This window comes from Natator depressus, chromosome 6 (genome assembly GCF_965152275.1).
Source record: "Natator depressus isolate rNatDep1 chromosome 6, rNatDep2.hap1, whole genome shotgun sequence".
Lineage (NCBI taxonomy): Eukaryota > Metazoa > Chordata > Testudines > Cheloniidae > Natator > Natator depressus.
The window spans coordinates 16,127,869-16,139,614 of NC_134239.1; the positions used below are offsets into that span (position 1 = coordinate 16,127,869).

General features: G+C 48.0%; 1 pseudogene; it reads left to right on the forward strand.

Moving 5' to 3' along the window:
- Positions 1-1,531: 1,531 nt before the first annotated feature.
- LOC141988716 (pepsin A-like) lies at positions 1,532-11,484 on the forward strand (annotated as a pseudogene).
- Positions 11,485-11,746: the final 262 nt, after the last annotated feature.

Consider the following 11,746-nt stretch of genomic DNA (forward strand, 5'->3'; position numbering starts at 1 on the left):
TTCTCCTCCGCTGGTTGACTCCGTAGCCCTCCAATGCCTTAGTCCTGTCATTCCCAACCACAACTTACCATTTGCCCTCAGACTTGTTGAAGGCAGTCACATCACATTCATAGAATCATAGAATCATCGAAGATTAGGGTTGGAAGAGATCGCAGGAGGTCATCTAGTCCAACCCACTACTCAAAGCAGGACCAACCCCAACTAAATCCTACCAGTCAGGGCTTTGTCAAGCCGGGCCTTAAAAACCTCTATGGATGGAGATTCCACCACCTCCCTAACGCAATACTCCAGATGTGGCCTCACCAGTACCGAATAGAGGGGAATAGCACTTCCCTCGATATACTGGCAACGCTCCTACTAATGCAGCCCAATATGCTATTAGCTTTCTTGGCAACAAGGGCACACTGTTGATTTATATCCAGCTTCTCATCCACTGTAATCCCCAGGTCCTTTTCTGCAGAACTGCCGGTTAGCCAGTCAGTCCCCAGCCTGTAGCAGTGCATGGGATTCTTCCGTCCTAAGTGCAGGACTCTGCACTTGTCCTTGTTGAACCTCATCAGATTTCTTTTGGCCCAATCCTCCAATTTGTCTAGGTCACTCTGGACCCTATTCCTACACCCCAGCGTATCTACCTCTCCCCACAGTTTCGTGTAATCTTCAAACTTGCTCAGGGTGCAATCCATCCCATCATCCAAATAATTAATGAAGATGTTGAACAAAACTGACCCCAGGGGCACTCCACTTGATACCAGCTGCCAACTAGATTCAGCCATTCATCTACCCACACCCAAACCGAGTCTTCACACCTGATCCTTTCCTTCCCTGACATGTGTCACTAGGAAATTCACAAAGACCATCAGCATATTTCATCCACAGGGTTGACAAAGATTTTTTCTACTGAACTGAGTGAGCTGGACCAGTGCCATAGAGGTGAACGGCTCCATATCCTCTGAGTCAACCAGTTACTCAGACCGTACCATGCCATGCATCCTATTTCCCTGTCCACTAACTTCAGCTCCTTGCGCTGACCTGGGCTCAGATTCATACCAATGAGCTAGAGGTGTAAAGCTTCATATCTCAGTTCCCATAGAGACACCAGTTCCCACTACATGGCTGTTTTACAACTGGGGGCCAAACTGGAACCAGTGACCTGGAGGTGAATACCTCTATATCCCATTCCAATTCCTCTGTGCCTCCTGTTTGCTCTTTAAAACAACCCAGCATCATTTCTTTTCAAAGCTCAGCCGGGAAACCTCCCCTAACTCTCACCCCTTCCCTCTAGAAGATGCCCCCATTTTCAGGTCACTGCCAAGTGAAGGTGGAGATCTGTGAACTTGGAGTGTTCTCCAGACCTTTCTTTCAAGGACATCTTGGACAATCTTACCAGGAAGGTTTGCATTTCTTATCAGGGTCACTGATGGGATAGGAAAGGCTCCGCACTATGTGCATATAAGGAGCAGCATCCCGGCGTTGCGCTGCATTTAGCACTCACACTGTCCTTTCCCCACCAGTTTGGGTGCACAGGGACATCATGAAGTGGCTTCTGCTCCTCCGTCTGGTGGTGCTTTCTCAGTGCCGGGTGACAAAGTGAGTGCAGGGGGGAACAAGAAACATTGGGATTCTGAGCTCAGCTTTCTACAGAGCAATGTTCCCTTAGCAGCAGCAGCAGCTCCTACATCTCTCTCCTCAATACTTCATTCTTTAATAGGCAGCAGGTGGGAACTACCCCTTGGCTGTATGGCATAGCAGAGGTATGAGGAAGGATGGGCTTATGGTTACAATACTGGAACAGGATTTGGAAAATCTAGGTTCATTTCCAGCTCTACCACAGACTCCCTGTGTGACCTAGTGACTGAGTCTCTCTGGGCCTCAGTTCTCTGGATAAAAATGAACATATGTCCTTTGTCCACCTTGTCTATTTCATCAGTAAGATCTATAGGACAGGGGACTGTCTTATACAATGTATTAGTACAGCTCCCAGCATACTAGGCCCTCTCAGTGCTAGTTACACATGGGCCAGGAGTTTCCAAGCGTCCTACGGGAATTATATGCCCAACTCACACTGACTTTTAGTGCACTGGTCACCCAACTCACCTAAACCCTGTGCTAATCCCAGCTATAAAAAGGGGTCCCGTGCAGTGTAAGAGTCGGACTGCACGGTATTCCCTGAACACAAGGCTTGTCTATTGTTTATTTCTTATTGATCAGTCTCTCTCCCCACCCTTGTTGATTAGGGTCTCCCTGAAGAAGGGGAAATCCCTAAGGCAGAACCTTAAGGAACATGGCTTGCTGGAGGATTTCCTGAAGAAACACCCTTACAACCTGGCCTCCAAGTATTTCCCCAGCCTGACCAACGAGGATGCCAGCGAGCCCCTAACAAACTGCATGGACATGAGTATGGCAGGAGAGCAGGTTTTTCAGCCTCCCTCTCCTCATCAAAGCTTCCCACTTCTCTGCCAACAGCTGATCTCTCTCTCTCTTCCCAAAAGTGCCCCAACCCACTCCCCCACTCATGTGCTTCCAACCAAGCACTTCCCTTGCTGCTGCCAGGAACCTTCCCCAGCCCCCATGCTGGGCCATCCAGCCCCCAGCTATGATTGGATGGGATTAAGAAGAGCACTGGGAATAGAACTCCCAGGTCTGCTGGCTCCCCGCTTCCAATACACTGAGATTGATGGAAACTGGGGATAAACAACTCTGTGCATCAGATGCCAGCAGGTCCTAGGAGCCCTGCTGGGCAAAGTGATGGCAGAGAAACAGCAGCTCAGGCTGAGCCTTTAGCAAGGCCACCCTAGCCCAGATCCTCAACTGCTGTAAATCAGCTGGTGGAACTATGCCGGTTTACACCAGCTGAGGATCTAGCCCTTGGATGGCAATGGTTCCCTCTCTTTAGAATCATAGAATATCAAGGTTGGAAGGGACCTCAGGAGGTCATCTAGTCCAACCCCCTGCTCAAAGCAGGACCAATCCCCAATTTTTGCCCCAGATCCCTAAATGGCCCCCTCAAGGATTGAACTCACAACCCTGGGTTTAGCACGCCAATGCTCAAACCACTGAGCTAGCCCTCCACAAAACAGGCTGTTTGTTACCATGTCAGCTGATTGATGAGCTGCCAGCCCCAACCCAAGCACTAGCCTTTAACCTATCAGTCACCCATCCAGCTACAGACCAAGCCTTGCATTGCTTAGCTGCATGAAATCAGAGGCAATCACCTACTGCACAGATACATCATTCTTTGCCTTGCTTTGGCAGATCGAGTATTTGGAACCGTTTCCATCAGCACCCCAGCCCAGGATTTCTCTGTCCTCTTCAACACCGGCTCCTCCAACCTCTGGGTGCCCTCTGTGTACTGCTCCAGCCCAGCCTGCAGTAAGTTACCTGCAACACCTCTTGCCTTGACACGCCATCTGGGTGGTTTGATTGAAATCAGAGAGATTTAAATCAGCAATGAGGAAACCTTGATTGAAATCACTGATTTTAATCTTGCTTTGCATTTGTACTTTTTAGTTATTTTCCTGCAGGAAGTTGTTTTTTGTTGGTAACCATTAAAACACCTTGATTTGCAACTAATTATAGCTTTTACCCTAAAATTGATACTTCCTCTTTCTAATCAAGAAGAGAAATAAATCTGTATATATTGAGTGTAACCACTTATAGACCTTAACATACATTTATTTGTACATTTTTTAATTATGAGAAAATGGTGAAGGATGCATTTTTCATTTTGCTAGCTGATTAATCTTGTTACTTGAAGCATGTGTTCACCTTTACATGGTAATTGGAATTTGATTGAAAATGAAAAAAAAAAAAAAGCTTTTAAAAATTATTAGTAAAATAAAACGATCTTAAATGTGCTGGATAGCTAAGAAAAAAGTTTATTAAAACAATTTGCATTTAAAATTAACAATGTATTAAACAAAGGAAGTGTTAGCAATAAGGCCATTGTGGAGAAACTAAATGAATTCTTTGCATCAGTCTTCACGGCTGAGGATGTGAGGGTGATTCCCAGACCTGAGCCATTCTTTTTAGGTGACAGATCTGAGGAACTGTCCCAGATTGAGGTATCATTAGAGGAGGTCTTGGAACAAATTGATAAATTAAACAGCAATGAGTCACCAGGACCAGATGGTATTCACCCAAGAGTTCTGAAGGAACTCAAATGTGAAATTGCAGAACTACTAACTGTAGTCTGTAACCTAGCATTTAAATCAGCTTCTGTACCAGAGGACTGGAGGATAGCTAATGTGACGTCAATTTTTAAAAAGGGCTCCCGAGGTGATCCTGGCAATTACAGGCCTATAAGCCTGATTTCAGTACTGGGCAAACTGGTTGAAACGATCATAAAGAACAATATTGTCAGACATAGATGTACATAATTTACTGAGGAAGAGTCAACATGGTATTAGTAAAGGGAAACTATGCCTCACCAATCTACTAGAATTCTTTGAGGGGGTCAACAAGCATGTGGACCAAGGGGATCCAGTGGACATAGTGCACTTAGATTTTCAGAAAGCCTTTGACAAGGTTCCTCAGCAGAGGCTCTTATGCAAAGGAAGCTGCCACGGGATAAAAGAGAAGGTACTCTCATGGATTGGCAACTGGTTAAAAGATAGGAAACAGAGGGTAGGTATAAATGCTCAGTTTTCAGAATGGAGAGAGGTAAAAAGTGGTGTCCCCCAGGGGTCTGTTCTGGGACCAGTCCTATTCAACATATTCAAAAATGATCTGGAAAAAGGGGTAAACAGTGAGGTGGCAAAATTTAAAGATGATACAAAACTACTAAAGATAGTTAAGACCCAGGCAGGCTGCGAAGAGCTAGAAAAGGATCTCTTAAACCTGGGTGACTGGGCAACAAAATGGCAGATGAAATTTAATGTTGATAAATTGTAGCCAGACAGCCAGCCCCCCCCGCCCCCCCCAGACCAGCATTGCTGGGAAACGGAAGCCAAAACCACAGGGCACTTAACATGAATTCCAGCACAGCCTTTGAAGCTGAGAGAAGCACAGGTGTGCTGCTACAATGTGCCTCTGGGAACATATACAACAATTGGGCTCACAGCAGGCAGAGGCGCTGTGACAGACATGGCTCTTAGCCCCTACTAAACAGCATGATGCACACACACCAACATCCTAGGTGGGAAAATATTTACCCTAATAAAAGGAATGTCCAGTAGTTGACACTTATTGTTTCTCTCCCTTGCAAGTGTAAACTACTCTTGCGAGAGCTTGCGTCACCCAGATAGACCAGCCCCAATTTGGCATAAGAAAGGAGAAAGAGAATAAAGGAGTACAGAGGTATAAGTAGGGGACCTACAGCACCATGATTTTTGAGTGCTTTTCACTATCTATCTGCTGGTCAGATAAGTGACAGCCTCCCAAGGCTTCTGCAGCTAAGAGGGTCCCTAAGCCTTGTCCCTTATTCGTCTTTCCGCGGAATTGAGTGACCGATCTTGGCTTGGCACGGCTGGAATCGAGAGATGCGAGGAGGGTAAGAAGCACCCACACCTGATCTCCTATCTTTAGTGTACACATATTTTGAAATAGAGCTCTATACTTTGTTTTCTTTCTTTGGGATTGTAGCTTCAGTTTTGTAACTTGTTTGTGTGTGTAACATCTCTACATTTAAATAAGTAGGCACTAGCAATTTTGTAACCACATGATTAGAATCTAGTTTAATAAATTTTGGTAACCATTTGTGCATAAGCCTGACTTGTTTCTCTGGTTTACTGTGAAGCAGCCAACACAATTAAAGAACCTCAGCCGTTTTGGCTATAAAGCCTGGCCATTAGGTGAGAGTACTAAGAGCCTAGCGTTGAGTTGTGCCGCCTCCACGGGGCAAACTCTTGGGGCACCTGTCAGTCAATCCTGACTGCCCGCTGCGAAGGAGCTCTGAGCTCTAGCAGTTAAAGTCACGGGTGTGGAGAGGCTCTTAGTGCTGCCATTGGGGCACCTGTCAGTCAGTGTTGACTGCCCGCTGCGAAGGAGCTCTGAGCTCTAGCAGTTAAAGTCACGGGTGGTTAGGACCTTGGGGCATCCGTCAGCCTAGCCCGGGCTGCCCGCCGCGAAGGGACAGTGCGTCCTAGCGGTTAAAGTCACGGATGGTATAAACGGGCATAGCTGGCACCTCACCAAACATCCCTGGCCATCGGCTAACATAAATGCAAAGTAATGCACATTGGAAAGCATGATGCCAACTATACATATAAAATGATGGGGTCTAAATTAGCTGTTACCACTCAAGAAAGAGATCTTGGAGTCATTGTGGATAGTTCTCTGAAAATATCCACTCAATGTGCAGTGGCAGTGAAAAAAGTGACCAGAATGCTGGGAATAATTAAGAAAGGGATAGATAATAGGACAGAAAATATCACATTGCCACTATATAAATCCATGGTACGCCCACATCTTGAATACTGTGTACAGATGTGGTTGCCCCATCTCAAAAAAGATATCTTGGAATTGCAAAAGGTTCAGAAAAGGGCAACAAAAATGATCAGGGGTATGGAACAGCTTCCGTATGAGGAGAGATTAATAAGAATGGGACTTTTCAGCTTGGAAAAGAGACAGCTATGGGGAGATACGATTGAGGTCTATAAAATCATGACTGGTGTAGAGAAAGGAGATAAGAGAGTGTTGTTTACTACTTCTCATAACACAAGAACTAGGGATCACCAAATGGAATTAATAGGCAGCAGGTTTAAAACATATAAAAGGAAGTATTTTTTCACACAATGTACAGTGAACCTGTGGAACTCCTTGCAGAGGATGTTGTGAAGACCAAGACCATAACAGGGTTCAAAAAAGAACTAGATAAATTCATGGAGGATAGGTCCATCAATAGCTATAAGCCAGGATGGGCAGGAATGGTGTCCCTAGCCTCTGTTGGCCAGAAGCTGGGAATGAGCGACAGGGGATGGATCACCTGACGATTACCTGTTCTGTTCATTCCCTCTGGGGCACCTGGCACTGGCCACTATCAGAATACAGGATACTGGGCTAGATGGACCCTTGGTCTGACCCAGTAGGGCCATTCTTATGTTCTTATGTGTAGTCAGTGAATTAAACTGATTGTTTCTGGTCACCATGTCCTTCCAAGATTTTAGATTTCATCCTCTCACACTTACTTTTTATTGGGAAAGGAAAACAAGCTGTCTTGCTTTTATAACTCCCAGTCAATTTCTTAAGTTAGAATGAACTAGTCAGTGAACTGAACTAGCTGTATGAACTGACATGAAGAAAATATTCTCTCTGCACCTGCGGAAGAGGCTACTGCTGTGAAAAGCTGGTTTAGCACTTCAACCAAGTCTAGTTCCAGCTGCTGAGCCAGTGAAATCCACCAGTTCAGTGGTCTATCTTTAAAACTTCAGCAACAAATATGCACTACTTAATAGTAATTTTTTATTTAATTTAACTGATTTTAATAGATTTTAGTAAGTTTAGACTTGCACATATGTTGTCATAATTTAAACTTTAATTTTAAAGTATTATTTTTTAAAAGAAAAATGTATTTACATTGTTTAAAATCAGATGTTTTTGAAATTAAAAAAATCATCAGTTTCCAGCTACCGTGGAAGCCAGATATGAATAGGTTTCCTTCCACTGTCTGTGGATTGTCCAATTGTACAGTGTCAGAGGAGGGGAATGGTTTCTAGGAAGCCCAGGAGCTAGATTCACAACGGGACCTAAGCATTGCAATGCTGAGCACTGCAGTGCATAAGCACCCTCCCCCCACCAAAGAATTCACAGCCTCACTAGTCTCCCATACAACACATGGGGAGAGTTACAAGTGTCGGTCTGTGACCATTTGACTCTTCTGTACTTGCAGAAGACCACAATCGCTTCAACCCATCAGACTCCTCCACCTACGAGGCCACCAGTGAGGACGTCTCCATCCAGTATGGCACCGGCAGCATGACTGGAATCCTGGGCTACGACACCGTCCAGGTAAATCACAAGAAAGGATCAAAGCCCCTGGAGCAGAGAAGGGAAATGATTAGGAATTCGAAGGACAGGATGCATCTGCAGAGCTAAAGCAGGAACTCCACTGGCTGTGAACTGGGAGACAGGAATAGAGAAAGGGAAGAGAAGAGACAATGAAGCCAATCATGGGGGAGAGAGCACAGTTCAGGGCATGGTAGCCTCTGAGAACTTGCACGCTGTAAAGACTCTAAGGTAGACTTGGCAGCTTCTCCCAGGGTGTAGGGTGTGTCTGATTATCCCCATCCCTCCTCTAAGGTTGGAGGCATTGTGGACACCAGTCAGATCTTTGGCCTGAGCGAGACCAAGCCCGGCTCCTTCCTCTACTACTCCCCCTTTGATGGGATCCTGGTTCTGGCCTTCCCCAGCAGCTCCTCCTCTGGAGCCACCCCTGTCTTTGACAACATGATGAACGAGGGTGTGGTGTCCCAGTACCTCTCCTCTGTCTACCTGAGCTCGTAAATCAGGGCTGGAAACAGCCCATCTGCTGCAGTGAGATTCAGCACCTCTCACATTCAGTGAGCCCTGCAATGTTTGCATCAGAATTCCCAAAACACAGCGATCTCGGATGGAACAAGGCAGCCATTCCATGCTGGTGATGTACATTTTGGGAGCAGAAGTGAACACTAGTGCCTCTAACGATTACATTAAAGCATCAGGGACCTCTCTACACCCACTGCAGGTCATCAGTATTAGACTGACTCCTGGAGGGGAAGTGCCCCACATCATCCACATGACTCCCTGGCTCATCACCTTCTAACACCAGACTGCTCAGTACTGACTCAGAGGGAACAGCTGCACCTGCCACCACTGCCTCAAACACCTGGGCCTTTCCTTGGAGGTCTCTCATCCAATTTTAGGGCAGGCCCTGCCCTGCTTAGCTTTTGAGACCTGGCACGAGACAGTTATCAAAGTAGGGGTAGAGGTGCCCCGCCCAGGCAACCATCATGTCCTTTCACCACTACTAGACACTGATGTGCCCAGCTCTGACTGTATCCCAGCACTGCCCAGCTGTGGCTTTCTCTAATAGGGAAGGGTTCAAAAAGAAACTCGATAAGTTCATGGAGGATAGGTCCATCAATGGCTATTAGCCAGGATGGGCAGGGATGGTGTCCCTAGCCTCTGTTTGCCAGAAGCTGGGAACGGCAACAGAGGATGGATGACTTGTTGATTCAGTTCTGTTCATTCCCTCTGGGGCACCTGGCATTGGCCACTGTCGAAAGACAGGATACTGGGCTAGATGGACCTTTGGTCTGACCCAGTATGGCCATTATTATGTTCAGACAGAGCGTTTGCTATTGACTTGCCAGCCAGCCATTCATACATCTGCTTCGACTCTCCCCTCTCCCTTCTCTAGGGACGACCAGAACGGGAGCTTTGTGATGTTCGGCGGCATCGACTCATCTTACTACTCTGGGAACCTCAACTAGATCCCCCTCTCTGCTGAGACTTACTGGCAAATCACCATGGACAGGTGTCTCCCACCCCTTGGTCCTTCCCCTTCATCGGCCACCTTGAGGAGACAGGCAAAAGGAGATGCATGCGGGAGCCTGGGGAAGCTCAAATTACAGAGTCTAGACAAGACAAGAGACAAAGGAGTCAGAATCACGCCTTCCTTGGAGCTACAGGAAAGGGAATCACCAGTGAGAAGGTTAGATCAGTGGTTCTCCACCTCATCCACACCAGGAACCCTCATCTGGCCCGCTCTGCTTAGCAATAAAGTACAGGGCAGGGTGGGCACAACCCCTTGACCTCTGATTGTGACCCCCAGGCTAGATCGGTCACAGTCCCAGAAGGTTGTAGGACGATGAGCGATGGGCAATAGCCAAGAAGGTTGAGGCTGAAACATCAGGGGAAAGTTCTTGGCGGTTGTAGCAAGGAGGGTGGGGGGGCGGGGTGAGAGGCAACTCCACCCTGCAGGCCTCTCGCTGCTGGCTCATGGGCTGAGTGGGAATGAAATCGGGAGTGTTACTGGGAACGTTCCCCCTGACTCTCTCTCTTCCAGCATCACCATGAACAGCGAAACCATCGCTTGGTCTGGTGGCTGCCAGGCTATCATTGACACTGGCACTTCTCTGCTGGCTGGGCCCTCTTCTGGCATCTCCAACATCAACTCCTACATCGGCGCCAGCGATGGCACGGTAAGGGCAGGGAGAAGGGAGAGATGCTTCTAGAGGTGTCTGTTACACACGGATGTGATGCTCCATCTCTCTCATTGGAGAACCTAGTGCCCGAGACGTGTCTAACCTTTCCTCCGTGTGTTGCCTCCCTCCCTGCAGATCAGCTGCAGCCTGCCCAACATCGTCTTCACCATCAACGGCATCGAGTTCCCTCTGCCCGCCAGTGCCTACATCACTGATGTGAGTGTCCTGCTGAGAAAGCCGCCTCGGGGCCTCTTAGCGAAGGCTTGTGCCTGAGGCCATTGCACTGAGCATGCTGGCAATTGCCCCCTGCACAGCCGGCATGGGCCTGCAGGAGCATCACTGAGATGCAGCTCAGAGTCTGTCCCCAGTATGAGAGTGGGGCAGCAGAGAGCTCTTCCCAAAAATGGATCCAGGGGGAGGGACAGTCAAGATCAAGGCAGGCCCACAGTGACATACCGCAAGAGCAGCGAGGCAGCCTGTAGAGCTGGCCACCGTAGGAGATCACCAGGGCAGGGGCCTTACGGGGCTAGGAGAGAATTAAATGAGCAGCTCCCCAGCTGGGAGGCTAGATCAAGAGAGATCGCTGCCTTGCGCTCCAGGGCATGGGCATCTGGGCATCAGGAAGGATGTTCCTTCCCCATGATAAGAGTTTGCTCCCCGCTGGGGAGGAACAGGCAAGCTGCTTTAACAGCACACAGCAACACCAACTGGTAGGTGGGACAGGCAGTGGGGAAGCCCAAATCCACTTATAATCACAGCAGGATTTCTGGTGGCAGAATGTAATTGCTCCCTTTGGAATCTGGCCAGGAGTCTGGAGAGAGCGCGCTTTGCCTCCTCAAGGGATGAAAAGAAGTGATCAGGGCCTTGCTTTTCTTCCCAGTTCACAGGCTGCACCCCTTAGCCTCAGGCTGAAGCACTGGGACTGTACTGAGGCCCAGATCCACAAAGGTACCTCAATGGGAGTTATGCCCCTAAATACCTGTGAGCATCCAGGCCTCACTCACCAACCCCACTGCTTGCATCCCCAAGCTGTCCCTTAAAGTCTCCAAGCCAAGGCCTGACCCAGGCTAACGCTCCTTAGCTTGGGAGCAGTGGTGAGATCCCATCCCACGATGGTGCAGGTGCAGGCATGTGCACTCCCTGCAGGATAATAACTCAAGGGGTCATTGAAGTTCCAGCCCAATAACCCATGTCCCATTTTACCCTAGTGCAGAACTCAGGCTCTTGATCTCCCAGTTTTGAAGGCATCAACCTCCCCACCACCTCTGGAGACCTCTGGATCCTCGGAGATGTCTTCATCCGCCAGTACTACGTTGTCTTCGACAGGGCCAACAACTAGGTGGGCGTGGCCCCCGTGGCATGAACATAGCACCATCCCCGGGACACTGCCATGGAACCCTGACCCCGGAGAGTATCTGTTTCTCCAGAGCCCCAACAATGCGAGTCAGTCTAGTGACCCTTATTGCTGCTGGGACCTTAATGGACACATACTATTCCCCACCCCAAACTCACCCTCTCGTCTCTAATCTTACCAACAGTAGAATAAAGGACTATAAGAGCATTGTAGTGAATTGTTTCTCTCTGGTGGGCGGGGTGACCCACATTCCACCGATGAGGAGGCAGGA